We start from the raw sequence: 19,916 nt of genomic DNA, 5'->3' as shown, positions 1-19,916 counted from the left end.
TGCCTGGCGCCGTCTAAGTTATATCAACCACTATGTGATTCAAACAACATTGATACTGTCTGTGTGGACACCAAGGCGGGAGGGTTCAAGTCCACACTCGCTTTTTACGACCACTACACGTGGGGTGTGTGATAGTCTGGAGCTGTGAATATGACATTTTATCCACTCAGTCAAAGGAAACACACCCCCATAATCCAAAAAAGGAAAGTGAGCATTCCAGCTGAGGAACACAGTAGCAGACATCGTCGCACGTACTCACGAGAGATAGGATGAGCACAGGTAGCGCACTTCAGCATATCGAATCGTCATGTGTCGTGAGTATGATGACGAGTTATATAACAATGGAGGTTCATTTAACGAGCATTATTGTCTAAACAATTAACATCACAAGACCTATTCACTATTAAATCTGGTTTTGTCAAGCTATTTAGATTTTTTTTAGAGACAAAGCCCCCCTTCCCAAACAGCCAAGTGCATTGCAACAATATATCTCAGAACCACTCAGGATGCCCATCTTTCCATTAATTCGTTACTGAAGATACGTTGCTGCGAAGTGCGAAGTGCTTTGGGGCTGAAGAATAACTACCTCATATAAGGTAGAAAACAGGAAGAGAGACCGAAGATACGAGCTGAGACAACCAACAAATAACCTTAGAGCAGTACATTGACAAAATGACAAGATGCTCTTCTTTACGGTTGCCTCAGGACAAAATACTAATACGCAGAACTCACCCCTGCACAATATACCACCCTGCTAGGCGGTAGCCGATCATCAGTATCAACATTGCAGCGTTTACTGTAAAAAGATAACTTGTCATCAGTCTCTCAGACCGAGAGATGCGTCTAGAACCTGGTCGTTAATGTCATGTGGTGAGTGGCTCCATTAGTATGATTGTCAATTTCTACACAGAAAGGAAATCACTAGAAATTTATGTGGTGCGAGTGATGCAACCACCAAATATTGCCTCGGATATTCTAGGGAACAATTGATCAAGGCTATTGGCGCAAGAGGTACTAGAGGCCTAGTGTCTTATTTGATGATTACAGATCCCCTACTTCAAACGTGAGGACTGTCAACCTTGAAAGCAACCCGGATCTAATATATGCACCTCCACAATCTCAAATTCTTGATCGGGTTCAAACCTGTTTGATTCGTTCCCCAGAGAAACTGACATGTGAGAAAATTGCTAAGCCAACACACAGATAGAGATGTGGAGTGTGATGAACTGATAGAAAGGGAAATTACCAGAGGGAGTGAACATACAAAGGGTTTCTGAGTTACGATTCAGCTCACTATATTCACAGGAGTCTAAATGCCCTCTATAGCCATAGCAGTGGACAAGTGACTAAATTATATCGCTACACCGTACGTCATTCTCTTCGTATCAACATCTTGCAATTTCGAGTTTCCTGTAGTCATGCAAGTTATTTTCCGAGCGCGAATCACCATTTCTCCTGCGTCTATTTTTCAGGGTGTTTAAAAAATATTAGAAAATATTGCTTGTCTACTTCCGCTCTGACATCACTTCTCTTCAGATCAGAGGATTTAGGTAGTTCCTTGGACGAGCTATTGCTATGTGTGTTCTGCCTTCTGACCAATGAATTATTGCTAACACATAATCTTTCAGTCGACACCACGTGGTGGTACAAGAATATTACGTCACTATCAAGCGTGGACACTATGTGAGACAGAATAAGAATAATACAGGAAACGTGATTCATGCCCTTTGTTTAGGTGGCCCAGACTGCTCTTTGTACACAGGAGGTTCGTAATTTGATTATGGACGAGTACAGTTCCACCTGTACCCCAACTACTTCTTTCCTTAGCTTGCCTGATTTGTTTAACAGGACCAAATCTAACACACTCTTTCAGATTGCTATGCGTTCGCAATCATATAGTATGCTACAGTCTCTCTGTCTTATAGATGCATATACTATTCCGAATATGACATATTTCTTAGCAGAGAAAGAAATGCGAGACAGGGTGTACTTGGTATGGATGGACTCAACTGCGAGGACTGTCTTCTTTGCCAGCTCTATAGCAAATGTCTATTATGCTCCTGTTCAGCTTTCGCTATGTAACTCGCTGGAGTTGCGGTTCCTTTTCCTACACGGGATCTATTGCATGTTCTTTTCACGTCGCCCGTTAAACCGGGTCTCTCTATGCTTAACGAAATTCGTTCGCTCTATTAGCCCATCCCGGGCGCTAATACTCACAGGATTTTTTCTTACTGTCGGTGCACCCAGTATTGCAACCAGGGAAGGGACACTTGATACTGAGCAAAACAGTGGCAGGCAAAGGAGATATATTATTTAGATAAATAACGTCGATGGCGCTACATAGGAACCTTAAAGATTGGATGTTCTTTCCATTCTGTTACGAAAAGTTCAACAGAAAAAGTACATATAGACAATTGTGGAACTGGAGCATTTAGCTTGCATCAGGAAATTCGATGCAAGCACTCGAAGTAAAACGAAAAACCATTAACTACAAAAAGAGCTTTAATAGGCTAGCAAGCAAACAAAAGACAAACAAATAGCAATCCAAGAAGGAAAGATAAATAATGCAACAATAATCTCTTCGGAAGTTTCCTGTTGTTGTTACTTGTTTCCAGTAGCAGTAAACATTGTTTTAAAACTGTTTAATGCTGTTTTTAGTCCTTTTACAATTACGTGAGAAAAACAGTTGGAGTTCTTTAATGTTTCTTATCTTTAATTTGAGGGATATACCTTAATGAAAAAAATGCAAATAATGTTTCGTCTTTGTTCGTTTTTATGTGACGAGGGAAGGGTTACGATCACGCGCTCTCTCAGTCTCTCTCTCTCACGCACGCGCACGCACACATACACACTCACATACAGAGTCGATAGCAGTAAATAGATATACATCTGTAGACATGCATATAATTATACAGACAGTTGAACAGACCAACAATTATGCAAGTCAGATAAACAGATGTAGGAAGAGGTAGACGTACAGCAATGCCCAGAGAATGAGGGACTGACAGACATATAGAGAAGTAGATGGAAGGGTGTGTAGTCCACACCAGACTACAATTCACGGCCACCTATATCTATCTTGAGTTTTCTTTCTTCCGGTGCATAGCTTCAATTATTCAATAGCTGTCGAACCTCACAGTCGTGTTGTCTTGAAACCATTGACTACGGCAAGGGGGTGGTGGTGATGGTCAGCTGGTGATGGTGGTGGATTGATGATGTGGTAGTGGTGGTGGTGATTGATGATGATGATGATGATGATGATGATGATGATGATGATGATGATGACAGTGACCTGATAGAGTTAAAACTGAAGCTGGACACGTCTCTCGTCACAACGACGAAGCATATCCCCGCCTACACCATGGACGACATATACAGTAAGAATGAATTTTCAAGTATTTACTGATTTCCCGTATCTGTGTCTGAGCTTTCTCAGCACTCCATTTGTCTGCTTGCCGCCTGTCTCCTTTCTTTGTTTTCTCCCATTCTCTGCTCCCAACTCTCTTCCTTCTCTCCCTTCTGGCCTCTACTCAAACCCTCCCCTCCAAACCACTCCATCCCCCCACCCCAGCCACTCCCTCTTTACCTCTTTACGCAGGTTATTTGGATATTGTAAAAGTGGACCACGACCCCAAAAAGTTTGGGAACCACTGAGGTAGAGCATGATCATAATGTGCAGTACCCTCTTGAGCATCGTTATCTACAACACCCTGTCGAGTATTATTCCTTTCCAGCACCTTCCGTTGCCATGAGAACATTGATTCCAATGTCAAAAGGTGCCGGCACCTCTTATCCCACACGTCCCCTTCCCAGGGATGCTTAGGAATTTCGGACTTACTGGCAAAACTTGTGTATCCTTCGGTTATTGAAAGCACTCTAGTTTTCTCGACAACCTCTTGGCTTGGCTAGAATAAAGGAACAAAGATCATGTGTGCTGTGCAAACTAATGGATCATGTCTACATCATCTTTCTCCAAAACACCAGATGTCTTGAATCCGGACGTCTCTGTTAACTTTGTCTGGGTTGTCTCATCAGGGCAACCATCATTTGAGTTATTCACTCCTGTTTTTAGAATCTGAAAGCCAAGATTTTGTCGTTGATAGTTTTCTCTCTCTTTTCCCGTAAAGAAGTTCTATCGTCTACTAGCAATCATATGTTCACTCAATGCGAGCAAGACACATAAAGAATCTTCACTGATTGTTCTTTCTTTCAATCTTAATTAAGCTACAATCTGAGTAAGATGCCATATACCTCAATCTCTTTTTTGCCAAACGTGTTATTGCCATATTCTCCCAGGTTTGTTTTCTTCTGTCTCTAGGTATGCTGGGTGGAGAAATGGGTCTCTTCCTAGGAGCGAGTATGTTGACAGTGATTGAAATTCTCGAAGTTATCGGTCTTAGCATCTGGATCCTGATCAAGACTCTTTTCCAAGCCCGGTGACAGGGTCACCATAGATCAGTGCACATAGGTCACAGGCACTTCCTTTATAATAGCTTCTCAAACGCTGAGGACTTGGAGGCTGCACTTTTCATCTCGCACGTAATGCCCCATCTCACACAGAAGGAAGGAAAAAAAGGAAGAAAAAAGAGACATGTTTCCTCAGACAACATAGCCTATACATGCATGTCGTTTTATAACTCATAAGCCTCTCGCTTTCCAAGAAAAGGGTGGCTAACGTGCTATCAATTTTTGCTGCCCGGCGTTTATCGATTGCTTCCCCTTAGAGTGCTCATTAAAGCCCTCGCGGAGATGAGCTTGACGTCATCGTGATGACCTTGGTGCCACATGGAGGCAAGCAGCGCACCCCTAACCACCTTCCAGTCGTTAAATTCTCTTTGCAACGATTTTTGTGATTCCGCAGAGTTAGCAGGCGATCGGGCGTGACGCACCGAGAATACGAATTGTAACCCACATTGTGAGCGATAACTGTGAGTGACAGACACGTCACAACTTGTACTCTCGTCTCGGAAGAACAAAGGCAGCGCCATAGAAATCATCTTCATCAACATAACCAAAGTCATCAACGCCATCATCACCATAACACTACCATACCTGTGATAATAGTGATGGTTGACCATCAGATCCACGCGGCCACGTGAGCAGAACAATAAGCGGAAGAACCTCAGCCTGTCAGCTGTCCGAAGACTGAGACTACTAGCGCCATCAAGCTGAACACAAAATAAAACAAAACAAAATTTCACGAACGGATAGTCGACAAAGTAAGGGAACAAACCAAACATGTAAAAGACGAGCTGGAGGAGTTATCCTACCCTTTGAGTGCTGTTCTGTTTGTTGTGGTTAAATGTCTACTGAGGTGAATTTTGTTTTTTAATGACTGAGCAAAACTCGGGAAGAAATACTATTTTTGCAAATCTGGATAAATACTCTCATTCTGTAAAAATGCATTTACGAATATCAACAAAAAGAGGTCAGTGGGATTATCTGTAAATTAGACATGCTTATGAGAAAATGCGTTTCACCTCTTTCTTTATACGTTGATGTTTGTAGGCGTTTGTATTTCAAGAACGGAAGGGAGACATTCACACAGATTTAGTAAAATCTCCTCTGCTGTACTTTCAACTCTTCTTACCCGGAAAAAATAAGGACGAACGTGCGGTCAAGTTCTTCAGAGTGTTTACTCGATGGTTTAATAAAATCTTCGCCAAACTTGTCATAAGATCGTTCACATTTGTCCGGTTAATTACCCAGTGATTAGAAAAAAAAGTGATTTGAGCCTCACTGCACCTTTAAGTCCGCATCAATGTTCTCATCACTCTAAAAAAAGTAAAAGAAATTATTTAGACGACTGATCCGTAAACAGGTGGGGAGATCAGAGCAATTTAAAAGGATCGGGAAGAAGTGTTCAGAGCAGGGCCTCAGGCAGTCACAAAGTTCTTGGCTGTTTGTCTGAAAATAACCCGACCGTTGATGGGTGGGGAGAGAAACAGAGAAGCGGTGGTTGGGGTTAATAGGGGATATCTTCAGGCACTCAGTGTGATGAGCTGATGTCAGTCAATAAAATAATACTGATCAGTCGTCTGGAAAGAGAAACGATGTTTTCGTTCTTTTGTCATCGAACATCGATGGCTGCGCGTGTGCCCTTGTTAGTTCGAGCGACAGTGTTTGTCGATGACCGCCCAGATAAGCAGGTGTCGATGCTTGTATAGCGTTTCGCTGGGCTACTCCACAAGTCGACGACAAAGAAATGAAGATTTCGGTCTTAAAAATAGCAAAAGACCTCTCGTAAAGATTGTAAGCTAGTAAGTTCTCTAAAGTACCTGGGCAAATCATCATCTCATCCATCCATCATCCATCATCCTCCATCGATCCATCATCATCATCTTCATGTCCAAAGGACAGACTAAGAAAACCCGAAGAAAAGAGAGAGCGAGCTTTATGTAAACTGTTTTTATGAATAGTTCTCATAAAGCAAACTTGTCTTTGATGCTCGTTTAAAAAATTCAGTGGTGGAAAATTAGCGGATATGAAAGGGGAGCGAATTTTATTGTTCTGTTGACCCCGTATTTTGGTGACAGGAAGAATTGTTAACTGCGCGTCAGAGCTCCGTCATTTGGTGTAATGAGATTGCAGGGAGCTGGAACATAATGTACAGAAACGAAATCTATGGAACGAACACAGACAAAAAACAGCAATGAACATGAAGTACAGGAAACCTGGCTCATGCGCAACAACTAGCTCGTAATAGCAACGACAACTGCCAACATGCCTGTCAAACGGCAGGTCACAGTTAAAGGGAGACATAACCCTGGCAACATCACACCTGATTTTTAGCCGGGTAGTAGAAACGAAGGTTGAAGACCAAAGATTAAAAACGAAATAACTGTTTTAACGGGCGCAGTAAAATGTTAATTAATATGTTTAAAAACTAAGTCAATGAAGTTTAAAAAGCTAATTCAAGAATCAATATAAGAATTCAAGGACAAGGAGAACTTTAAAGATCAGAACAAATTCTATGAAACTTAGGATTTAAAAAATCCTCCCATTGAACTGTGCGATATAAAAAATGCATTCTCAGACCTTTTTTTTAAAATTAAACAATACTTTCATTTGTGTGTCTAGTGTTGTAGCTCCTTCTGTCCCTCCCGCCTTCCTTGCCTTTCATTATTAATATTTGAGGAACTACGAATGGCATTTGCAGTTTCAAATGTCAGCACATCTTTAAAGGCGTCTACCTTTTACTTTTGTTAAAAAAGAACCAGTCTACATCTACTACCTCCATCTGCCGGGGTGCCATCTTTTGGGTGCCACTCAGCGTGAATAATTTTTATTAAATTGCGCGGTTTGCGCGGTTTTGAACACAAACTTACCACAATAAGGAATGGATTTCAAGTCTGGGTAAAAGATTGGCTATGTAATTGAACTGATCCAAACTTCCCAACGATTTTCAGTTCGTTGAAAGATGGCAGGTTTTGACTGAATGACAGATGTATCTTCCTTCTATTCTTACTCTACAGTTGTGCTTTGACCGAACAGTCTCTCTCCTCTCTTTATGTCTACACCCGTGAAGTTTGAGCCTCAATATCGGCGCCTCTTCCTGTCTTCCTGCATGCTCACGTTAAAATAAATAAACTAAAGGAAGGCAGGTAATCGTATTGCAATCGATGCTGCGCTTGGCACTCGCGTTCAGAAGATTTCCAGCCACCATATGTCATGTTTAACCACCAGGGGACGTCGCTTATGAAGCGAGAGTAAGTCATTTCCCTAGGGCAAAGCCGGGAACTCAAAGAAAAATCGTCTTATTTCACATTTACAAGGCTACACTTAGACTCCACTGACACTATTCCATGTTTCTTCACCCCAGAGCATCTTTGCCACCGCTTTATAATTACTACCCAAGTGCAAAACATCTCTCCAGGGTCTGTATACTGATTTGTAACTTGGGAAATAAGACTCTTTCTCTCAAGTTTCCCATGTCGCCCCAGGGCAACGATCTGCCCTTTGTTCATAACTATGGCCTCAGAGGTGTGCACTTAGCACCATTGAGCCCAGGGCTGGAATAGTTGAACTGGACGATCAGACAAAGAGTCGAATTGGTTGGCCAGTTGTGTTCCACTGTTCCTCCCGGGTTGGTAGGCGCATGTGGTAGGGGAGGTTCCATTAACGGGCCGTTGGGCGATAAGGAGCGTGTGGAGTGAGAGACTGAGTGCTGCTATCGACGTGTGAGTCGCGATAGTATCTACAGGTACTCGTGGCGAAACAATCATTTTCCGGCAATTACTGGCGACTTGACCAATTTGCCGGCAAATCGATGCTTGCGTTTGACACTCGCGTTCAAAAGACTTCCAGGCCAAACGTCATTCTCAACCACCACAAGCCTTCTTGAGCCCAATGGTACCCCCAAGTCATCATCGCCCGTCGTTATGGAATCATCATCATCATCATCATCAATCAGCCAGCAGCAGCAATCATCATCATCATCATCATCTAATTTTAAAATCAATAAAAAAATGAAAAATGACATTTCACTGACTGGCATTCTTCAACCTTCTTTCAAATAAAAAAAAAATATGGGAGTGGGAAGTATTATTACAGCGTTATGTAATTCTAGTAAATTCTGTGAAAAACTCACAAAACCTAAGACTAAAATCCAGTTTTTCTTGTTAAACACTCAAACTCCCTAACTCTCGTAAATCAGGAAATGGCATCGGTTTGAAACATGGCCATAAGTAGTTCCCGAGTGACAAATGACCACGATAACAAACAGATACACTTGATAAAATGATTCCATTTTGTTGAATAAAATAGAAACGTTAGAGACATGGACTGCCATCTCATGATCGAGAACAAATAACTCACGACGCGCATGCGCTGGATTAAGGTATGCACTCGTCTTTTCTGGTGTTTCCTTTCCACAGTGTGTTTTGGGGCTAGAGTTGTTTTAAGTTATTTTGTTGTTTTGTCAGGAGCAAAATATTCGAACTGTTCTACAGACAAAGATCGACACAAATAAAATTAGCCGCGCGCGAATTAGGTTTGGGATGAATTCCATTATTTGGGGTTCATTTCTGTCTAATATAAATTCCATAAGAAAAGCCCTTTGCTTATAAAATTTTTTGTACAATTTCGAAGCGCCCATAACCTTAACTAGATCACAAGCGGCAAAGCAAAAAAGACGACATATAGAAGGTGTAAGCAGCTTTATTCTTTTTGATGTTTTCCCTTTCAAGAAAGTTCTATCCTGGAGCTCTTTACAGTCAACGTTTCCAGGAAGACCTTCCGAAAGCAGGAACACAGAAAGCATCACATATGGGGAGAGAGAAAGGAGGAGAGGAACTTGACACTTGGTGCTCATGAACCTGACACTAAAAGAGGGGAGCTTAAAAGAAAAGCTTATTCACCATCTCTTGTCCTCTTTCCTTTCCCTGATCCTACCGCTTCCAGCAGACAGATAAATAAGTAAATTCCACAGGCAAACAGTTTTCGGTGCCAGGGTGACAAAACGCTACTGGTTATGACTAGTTAAAATAAATTTGTGGAAGACAGTTTACAGCGAACGATAAGGAACTCAGCCAACAATTACTATTAATTATTTAAGTACTTAATTACTTTGCTTATTTTTCCCCCGTTTACTTACTTTACCTCTCGTTAATAAAGAATAGTCATTGTCATTACACATAAACGTTAGGAACATGTTAAAAATATACGCACGACTTTGGTACGACGTGCTGGATAAATTACTGGTAATTACTGTTCATCTACCAATGTTACTACCAAGTGTTCAAATGTGTCAATAAACAATTTTTTGTTGTTGCTTGGGGAGATTTTGGCAGTGCACAGCTAATTACAAAGAGCCTAATTGTCTTTGAATTAAAGAAAGTGGCGGCTAGCTAAAAAAGACTGAAAATGCAAAAAGTTTTTATTTTATTTTTTTTATTTTTTTTTTTTTCGGAAGAAGGTAGGGTAGTGAAGGAAGAGGGTAAGCACTGAAAGAAAACTGAGCTAATTAAAGGAGAGTGCTGGGGAGATGGGAAAAAAGAAAGAAAATAAAGCTGGATGCTATACCTCGAACCGATGTAAACTTCGAGTAAAGCGCGGCTTTCACAGGGTAGCTTTCCTGTTCTTTCATTCCTTTCCTGAAATGAAGCACGCAGAAAGTTCAGACTATCTTAACAGGGTACGTAGAACAAACTCAAACAGGTGGTGTCAGCAAAATTAAATACTAGGAAAGATGTTTGTCCACAGTTCACCAGGTGGCAGTGAAGTCAACATCACCGGAAAGATCTAGCAGCTGACAGAATTAATGATTAATTAATTAATTTACTTTTTATTGACATTTTAATGTACGTCTTATTTATTTGAAACATGAAACACGCATCTTAACAACTATTTCCATATAAATACTTATCATCTGTATGTTGAGGAAACATTCCCAGTGTTAGCTATAACTTTTTATCCGGAAATTTTCACAAAGATTTTCTTGAATCGTAAACATCGCAACTTTGAATTTTTATGAAAAATGGAAACAGGCTTCTAGAAACACATCTGCGCCGTCTGCTATCTTGTTTGTGAAAAATATTGCGGATTTAGAAAAATCCGGTGCATCATCGCTGCGTAGGATCTTCGGCCCCCATCAGCAGGTTGCTATGGAAACTCCTTCATCGGCCGGCCGCGCGCATGCTGGCTGATTGGAGGCGAGCGCCAGAGCGCGCGTGCGGGTGCTGTTGCGCGAGCTGAAGGGAGGAAAACAGCCGAAGCGGCATGAACAGGGGGAACGAGTAAGACTGGGTCAGAAAGACGGGGAGAGACAGACGTAGATAGACAGAAGGTTACAACGAACGACAGTCTCGAACAACCTACCCCACCCCTCCACCCCAGTCTTGACCACCAGGGTGGTCTCCCGTGGCGACGAGACTTGGACGATTTGCAAGAAAGTGAGATTTTGGGGTTGCATCCCCCACACCAGCCAACCTCCGACAAAGCGAAAGCTGCTGAGGAGGACGCCTTAAAAACCTGGTGGAAGTGTCTGGATTTGGCAAGAAGCCTTGCGTGCGTCTGTAATCACCTCAGGTCGTATAGTCAGTCCTCCAGCACTGATGACGATTCTCTGACTTACTGCTTCTCGTGGGCTTCTGTCGGGCTTCTGTCGGGAGACATCCTGGCTTTTCGCACGAGGAGGGGGCACGAGTTGTGTTGCTGTGGTGAACATGACCATGTGGGATGCGTTGACCGGAGCCATGGACCTTCGGAGAACATGAAGGCATTAAGCAGGCAAGTTTTTTTTCTCTTCAATTAAAATCAGTGTGATTTTTTTCCTTGAATGGGATAGAAGATAGTTTTTCACACATACATAAACCTCATTTCACACTTAATTTCCTGTCAACTCTCCTTTTCCATAGCATACTGAGTATCTTTTTCTCAACCCCGTTTTTCCTGTGATGTGAAACTGGTTGCATGGACTTCACCATGTATCTACTATTCCAGGGATATCTTATTTCCCGTTACTCTTGAAAAAGTCACGGATATCTTTTTTTTTCAGGAATAGACACCTCTTCTCAGACCCCGAATCACATCGTTGCACCTTTTATTTTTGTAATACATTTGGGGAAAGAGGTAGGTCTCCTTAATTTTCTTTTTCTTCACGGTTTCAAGGAAGCTGTGACATTTGTACAAGATGTAGATCATCTATTTATCGCGCTGGTGTGATTTCAAAGTCGCATTTTGGAAATCAGTGAGGGGAAATAAAAATAGAGAATGATATTTAAAAAAAGAATACTATGCCAAACTTTTAGCTTGAAAATAAGGAAAGTAAAGTGAAGGTCCCATTAAAAGTACCTAAGGTCTGAATGGTTGACTGTTCAGGCGACACGAACTGTACTTCTTACGAGCACTCGTGTATTTACATATGTGTGTGCATGGGTAATAAATATTAGAAATAAATATTATTTAATAATTATTATTATTATTATAACGTGTTCAAGTATTTGATATAATAATAGAGAAGTTTGAGAAGTACGGAAGGGGAGAGGAATTTCAACAAGAATATACATGTACTTCTTTTTTCAACTATTCAATTTTCGGTTATTTTTGTGAATATAAAACTGGTAGTTATGAACATTCATACTTTAAAACAAAACATTCCACTAAAATCAAGGCATAATAATTTTACCGTACAGATAGAAAGGTGTCTGTGGTCAAATCATCTTTGCAAACATACATATTTCAGGCATATTAGTAAAAATGCAAAATATCTGTAACACACTGATTGGCATGAAGGTTTGAACTGATTGACAAAGCCACCATTATAAATTGCGGGTGTTGTACACAGTTGTCATAGCAGGATTCCAGTAAAGATTGGCATCCTGGAGGAAAGCAATCATAGTGTCTAGACTCCCAGACTTAATCGCGAATAAGAAATGTGTTTGAATAACTACTGACATTTCCACACATTGCCTGAACCATATGTAAATCGTGGTTTTTTTTTCTAATAATGGGAACCAACTTTACCAGATTTATTATGTAAATGGTCAAGTATCAAGAAACAGTGTTTGGGGTATCTATGTCTTGTCATATTCAAAAGTCTACACCAATTGTTAGAGGAGCATATCAAGAAGAAATGTGTGTGAGAGATGAGCTTGCTTACATCACAACAAAGCAGAATCCAACATATTATATTCCTGCCATGAACACCACCACTTACATCCACTACGATGGATACTCTTTCCTTCCACTTCTCCTTCATGTTTGCTGTGTGTGTGAGAGAGAGATGGAGAGAGGAAGAAGCCGACAGCGTGAGATCGATGAGGGAAGAGAATAGACCATTGCACGAGGAAATGGCGAGGGCATCCAGGCCGCGTGGTGTAATGGAAACGTGACATCTTTAAATACATTCTCTCTGCCGCATCCCTGATATTTGTAGACTACGCGTACGTCAGTGCGGCTAAAAAAGGCAAAACAAGTTATCTTTTTGTTTGTATAACATTTATAAATTTCAAAGCAGCTCTCTTCTTACTGAGAAGCTGGAGAAGGGTCGATACAATCGATCGACTTTTTGATTTTTTTAAAAAAGAATTTCTGTGTGTGCAAGTGCGAGAGGACGGCGGCAAAATACGGGTTAAAGAACTACTGGTAGATGATCTTTGTTGTATTGATATTTGTTATGTAACCTCTTCCAGAGAGAAGTTGGAGAGGAATATTTCATCGAAATTAGCATCTTTTTCAACCATCATTTCGTCATCTCACTTCCCTATTTCACTCCTGCTTTTTCCTTCCTTAATCACCTTCTACTCTACTCCTTGACCACCTATTTCTTTACTCTTTACATATTTTCTTCTTTAATCACCTAATTGTACACTCCTTGATCACCTGCTTTTACACTCCATGGTTACCTACTTTTTTCATTCCTTCATAATCTAAGTCTTTCGTCCTGTATCATTGTCCTCCTTCTCTTTGTCGCTTGTTTTTCATTCGGTGATCTCTAGCCTTGTGGATCATTGATCATCCGCTGGACTGGACTCGAGGACAGGATGTAAAGCCGACATCTATCTTTCAACACCCAGCGCCAAAAGCTTCACACCTGGCTGGTCAAGTGTCCGGGTCCTTGTCAGCTCCCGGCAGGGTCCTGTTTGACGAGTTTAATAATTCAGTTCTTTGCTTCAGACAAGAACAGTTTCATTGTCAAGTGACCGGGTAGACACCAACGGTGGCGTGTAGTTTATTCTAGGGTATCTCGATGTATGGCCACAGTCGGCTGCACTTTTCAAAATGTTTTTTTCCTCACAGTGACCAGAGAATTTCCACAGGGACCTGGGATTTTCTCTGGACGTCCTTATTGCCTATTTCTGTCCAAGAGAGAGAGAGAGAGAGAGAGAGAGAGAGAGAGATCGTAATATAATAGTGATACTACAGAAAAATACTGTCACACCTCACACAACAACAGTCACACTTATTCTCGACCCAACGAAAACAATGTTGTCATGTTGTTAAACTGAACACACCACAATCAGTGATAAGTTAGTTCTACACTACCAGTAAATAGGGTCACCAGGGGTCATTTGGCAGTCCTGTTTAAGAGCGATATCGTATTTGGCAAGAAGGACAGAAAAAAGAATTCTTGGTGATCAGTTTGTGTTCGTCAGAAGATGACAAAAATCATTCAGAGCGTGAGACAGGTCAGTGATAACCATGACAACCTACAACCCCACAATTCTGATGTACAGGTCACTGACTGTCTTCGTGGAAGGACAATGACCTTTCTAGCGGTCCTGACTCCTGTCATCAGACAAAGTTTATCCTTGATAGACAGAAAGTCGAAGCAAACAGACCGCAAGACCCTCTCGATCAGGTCAAATATACCTGTTCAGTTTCCTCAGGAGAACTTGGCTCCGAGGTTCTGTCTTCGAAATGATGTCAGTGTTTTCTCGGAGGGATAAGTTGCAATACATCAATCTGCGCGTGATGTGGGTGGATATCCACACATGGACACACACACACACACACACACACACACACACACACACACACACACACACACACACACACACACACACACACACACACACACACACACACACACACACACACGGACATTATCTCTTGGACAAAAGATTTCTCCATACAAACAACTTTTACAGCTTCTCTCTGGCTGGAGATTGAACTTGGCGTATTCTGCGGTTGTTGTTGCTGCTATTGTTGTTGTTGTTGTTTTGATTGGTTTACTGACAAAATGTGCCGCAAGCAAAGTATCAGCTTACCTGCCCCATGGTGTGGCCAGCTGGCGCCACTAGCGAAGTGCGCGGTGACGATCGAACACTTCCGCTTGGGAGAGTGCAACGCGTGCCACTTGTTTTCTCTGCTTTCATCCAGAACTACATTTTGTCCCTGGCTTCTGAAGTGATGTGAAGTGGATTTCTTCACCCACGTCGAGCTCCCTTCAAGGCATCGATAGGTAAGGCTTGAAATACTATGATGGTCTTTTTAATTAATAATAATATTTACAGGACATTTAACAGTGCCAGCACCCTATAACCAGTCGGTCTCATAGCGCTTGACATACACGAGAACGAACACACACTTGTTTAGAGTAAAGATCACACACACATACACACCATACAGAATTGTACATGTGTACATTGTACATACATTTGTACGTGCTTAAAAATATTTAACATCCTTTGAAGCAGAGAGCGATAGTCGGTGGCTATGTTTGCTCTCATGCACTCGGCACACAGGCATCGATGCTTTCATCTTCCTCCCCTTTTGTTCCTTTTGTTTTGTTTGCTGTTGTTGTGTTGCGTTTCAGGTTTTTTGTTTGCTTGGGAAGCTGCTGCACATTTGTCTCCTCCTCATCCTCGTACTCATTGCTTTCACGCAGACAAGAGTTCTGCACACGACTTCCACCGACGTTTTGCGCGCACACCATCGAGGAAACGGTTTTTTTTTTAAAGAAAAATCTGGGTTGGCGGGTACAGAACTTTCCGGTAGGTGTATGCAGCACGTGCGCTTGAGTGCTTTGCCGATAATCGATGTCAACGGGTATCTTTCATTCAGATCTCGATTGCAAGTTGGGTGGGTGAGCGGTGGGAGACCTTCCTTTTAATTTAAACAGGATGTTCGGCGACTGCAGCTTGGGTTTCACCTGCATGTGTCGAGGCTCGGAGGACTACGAGGTTTGTAGTGTAACGTGAGTTAGAATACGTCACTGGCTGGGAGAACCGTTTGTGACGCTCGGTGACGTAGGCGAATACGAGTGTGAACATCTTTTTATTTTTATTTTTTTCGAGCGATGAGTCTAGGAGAAAGAACAGTTCACGATTGGGAAAATAGCAACTTTTTGTCGGGCTCCACACTTCTTGAAGATATAGAAGAAATAGTACGATTAAAATTGAATTTACATCATTTGTTTGTTTTAATGTTTATAGAGATACAGCTTTACAAAATCAAAGTTAACGGGGTGTCTACTCTTCCCTTCTGCTACCCAGAAGTTGGACGTAGAGCTTAGCTTAGGAACCAGTGGCTGACTTCTGGTTGAGAGGCCATCCACAACATTTAGTGGCTGGTTGTGCTGACTTCTCACCTCCTGGCTGTACATTGACAAACGTAATAATGAGGAATAGGGTTTCCTAGGCAACACTTTCAAAATACATTTGCATGAGACAGAGTCTAGACGCCATAAGTAGCGGGAGTGTGGAAGGGTTTGGTGAGCACAGTGTGTCCGTGTCTCGGGTGTTGAGAATGTCTTCATGCTTGTGTTATCCACAAGATCATGATCAACAGCAACAATATTAACCTTTCTTTCACTACTATTCCTTGATATGTAGTTGTTAAACGTTTATTGTTGTTGTTGTCGTTGTTGTTTTTAAGTGTAAGGTATATATGATATCGACAGAGAGCTTACTTGCCCTTTTCTCTCCCTCTCTCTCCCCTTCTTTTCCGAGTTTTCCAGTGATAAAATCGTCACCTACTCCGAGAATAGAAAGCTTTATATAGGCGACAATGAAAGAGGACAGGAGCTTTCGGGCTGAAGCCATTCTCAAAATGAAGTCAGTTCACCAGACGATGTCAGCAGAGGCAGAGATTTACGACTAAAGCTGGGGATTACTGAGCACATTCCCTCCTTGTACACTGAAGACTACCCACAGGGTTGTTGTGGGGTGGTGCAGCCAGTGGAGAACTAAGGGTGAACCTCGCTCGACATCCACTCAACTCTAAAGGTCACCAGTAGGACCTCGACTTGTCCAGAGGAACGAATCGTTTTGCAATAGGAGCTGTGCTGCGTTTTGCGATCATAGAAGCTGACAGATTGTTGCACCCTAACCACTGTACTCTGTGACTATCATCGTCTACTGCTTGAACAAAATAAATAAACAAAAACTGCCAAGGAGGATTGTGTTCAAGAGGAGAAAAACAGCTTTGTCCTCAGTTCATGCCGAAAAGCATCCCCGCCTTCAGCATACGCATACGAAGCTGTAAAGATCTTTTATAAAGGCAATCCCTCGCTTGGCATCACTGCTGTGAGGATCCTGATCCTGGGTTAATTCCTGCTACTCTCTGGATGTAGTGCCTATACTTACAAGACTGGTTCTCTCCAGGTACTCTTGTGTCTAACCCTTCATTAACCGTTCTTCTTATATTACAAAACAGTTTTTTTCGTATGACATAAACCAAGCAAACAGTCTGTGACTAGCGAGGGAACGTGTTTCAACCCTTTACCAGCGGAAGGACTCAGGCAGAGAGAGAGAACATGTCAACATCCTTCCAGCAGGTAGTCATGGTGACCTAAGCGAGCAGGTGGGGAGCGGTACAGCATGAAAACAACAGTAGATCATACAGGTTGACTGATCGATTAGTTGTTTTATTTTATTTTTGCTTCTGCCCTCAGCGACAGAAATTCAACCTCAAAAGCTGTTATTGTGTGTTACTTTGGGGAAGGCAACAGAAGGGTTAAGCCAAACAAATGTTAATTAAAAAGTCTTTTCTAGTTTATAGTTTATTGACGTGTTAGCTTTACTGGTGATTGTCGAAAACTTGTCAACAAAATCTGCCATCTTGTCGACTGATGGCCAGTACCTTTTGGATTTGCCGATAAGTGCTGAGCAAACTTTACAACTTCCGGTCACTTCGTTAGGTGGTCACAAAGTGCAGGTCACCGGCCCTGAACCTTTCACCATAACCCACGGTATCTCCTTATCTCTCATTTGCTTTTTTTTACGCATGAAAGAACAAAAGAATGCATTTCATTTTTGGACTTGAGTTATCTTCCCTTTTATCGATGATCTTCCCTTGGCAGTGTACCTTGCTTTTGGTCCCTGACGAGGAGAGTCAGTGTATGTTGTTTGTCTTGTGAGCCGCCAGATGAATTATTTGATTACCTGCGTGGCAGATCCTGGCAGAGAAGGTGACAAGCAGACGAACAGCTTTGTAATGTGATTGTCGGAATGTAATGTTTGTAATGTAATTGTCGGAATGTAATGTTTGTAATGTAATTGTCGCAAGCTTGTCGGGAAGTTATTGAATGTTTCCTGCTGGTCTTTAAAGGAAAAAAACATGGGAGTGAAGTTTTGGCTGTCAATTTTGAGCTTGACATGGATCGTCTTCTTCACCTTGATTTAAAATTAGTCATGGACATGAGACGAAGGTCATGCTCTTTGTATTTTTAAATAAATCCAGGGGAGAGAGAGAGCAATGAAGGAAGTGACGCAGGGGGGGCAGGGGATAAGGCGGTTGGTGGCGCAGTAGCAAAATCGGGTGTCGTGGGTTCAGATCTTGACTCCGACACATTTTTCTGGGCGTGAAACCTGACGATTTTTTTCCGTCCTCATCATCATCACCATCATCATCTTGTTGTTTTTCTTGTTGTGCTTCTTCTTCTTCTTCTTCTTCTTCTTCTTCTTCTTCTTCTTCTTCTTTTTTTTGTTTGTTTTGTTCACAAGGCAGTAATTTCATTCTATAGGATCAATAACGCAGTTGAAGAAGTATTCCCAGGAATTTCCAGAGGATAAATAGGGAATTGCTGTGTAGTTTTTAAATCAAAAGGGCTGTCAGAAGGGATGAATAAAAGCGTTGACGAGAATATATTAACCTGGTGGAACTTGAGTTTCTTTCTTTCATGGAGGAAGCTGCTGCGCTTGAGACGATTCTTTACCTGGTCCTCCACCTGTCTTTCCAGTGGATCCTCCACCAGATGTCTTTACTTGTATTATTTGCTCGTTATCTTTGTGACTGTTCTCTAGCATGGGGGTTGAATGTAATCTCCTCCATAGCTCGGAGGAGGTGCGGTGGCTCAACAATTAGCGTCTGTCACCAATACAATGTCCTGGGTTCAGCTCTCGTCTGCGGCACGCTGTTTTTTTTCTCTGCATGTGGCATTTGTTTACAGAGGTGGCTGCCACCTTCATTCCTCTGACTCGTGTGGTTTGCATTGACCCGGTGGTATTCAGACAACCTGTTTAAAGATGGCTCTTGGCTGCCATGGTCAGTGGAAGTCTCGCCTCATATGGTTAGGCACACCCCGCGATATTTAGCATGAGAACGGGAAGTTGATCCGGTCTTGTTCATCGTGGACTTTGTCTCCCAGCATTCCTAACCCAAACACGGTGTACCTCATGATCGCCATTGAACCAGACTGCATCGTCTTTCGGTTCGTTAGCACTTCGTCCTTAAAGGTCTAGTGAGGTGCAAAATTCGTTTCAACAACACCGACGTCACGATTGTACGTTGTAAAGACCTCAGCCAGTGGCCAAACTGGAACCAGATGTTGGTTAGGCATATCTGTGTACACACGTGACATTCCGGTTTGGACCTCTCTCTGTGGGTTGTGATGTTTGTAAGCTTGTATTTCGAGAAAGGATTTTGGAAATAGCATTTTCACTGAATTTTACCAAATTACTCACAAAATATATTGCTCCTTACCAGACCTTTAACATCACGGGGATACAGTTCTATTTCAGTCCCAATTTCCAATGTTAAAGCCCTCACGACACGTCAAGCTGAAGCAGCATCGAGGGACAAAAGAGCTCGGAGCTAATGACGGAAGACTACACCCACAGAGAACGCGCCACCCTGTTCCCAGGATGCATTTGAGTCACGCGCCGCGCTAATCAGCGGCTCTGAAGAGGTCTTCGGGTGGCGTGGACAGCGCTTTGTGTTCACAAGTGCTGACGGCCTGACACCTGACGCCTTCCTCGCGAGACGCGAGACTGATGTGGCTTCGTCTCGGAACAGACTCACCGCTTCTTTAAACTGACCAGAAAGTGCCAGAGAAGAGGACTTTGCGACATCTTGTTACAGAGTGCGTGCTGAATAAAAGATGGACTCATCGTCAAGGATTGGTTTCATAGAAGGTCTCAAGCAGGACTTTTTGTTTTTCGATTTAGAAATATTTCTCCGTTGGCTTGCGTGTACTTGAAGTCTTGAAAATGAGTTTTGTGTCGACAAGTTGACTGTTCAGACCATACTTA

At 42.2% G+C, this 19,916-nt stretch overlaps 1 protein-coding gene and 1 long non-coding RNA gene across 4 annotated transcripts in view; both read left to right on the top strand.

The window, feature by feature from the left end:
• The first annotated feature begins 2,632 nt into the window (after positions 1 to 2,632).
• Positions 2,633 to 5,674, top strand: LOC112565194. The gene is made up of 2 exons (XR_003099366.1): positions 2,633 to 3,377; positions 4,319 to 5,674. It is a non-coding gene; the product is annotated as an uncharacterized LOC112565194 (long non-coding RNA).
• Positions 5,675 to 10,662: 4,988 nt separating this feature from the next.
• Positions 10,663 to 19,916, top strand: part of LOC112564705 — a 34,100-nt gene continuing 24,846 nt past the window's right edge. The window contains exon 1 of one of the 3 annotated variants that reach the window (XM_025239710.1): positions 10,663 to 11,229. The gene's annotated coding sequence lies outside the window, so the exon portion shown is untranslated. Of the gene's footprint in view, positions 11,230 to 11,549; positions 11,572 to 14,678; positions 14,906 to 19,916 lie in introns of those variants that run through there. The other 2 variants (XM_025239713.1, XM_025239712.1) reach the window with 2 other exon arrangements.

Source organism: Pomacea canaliculata, linkage group LG5 (assembly GCF_003073045.1).
Source record: "Pomacea canaliculata isolate SZHN2017 linkage group LG5, ASM307304v1, whole genome shotgun sequence".
Lineage (NCBI taxonomy): Eukaryota > Metazoa > Mollusca > Gastropoda > Architaenioglossa > Ampullariidae > Pomacea > Pomacea canaliculata.
The sequence above is the reverse complement of the archived record's forward strand: the minus strand, read 5'-3'. Positions and strand labels throughout refer to the sequence as shown.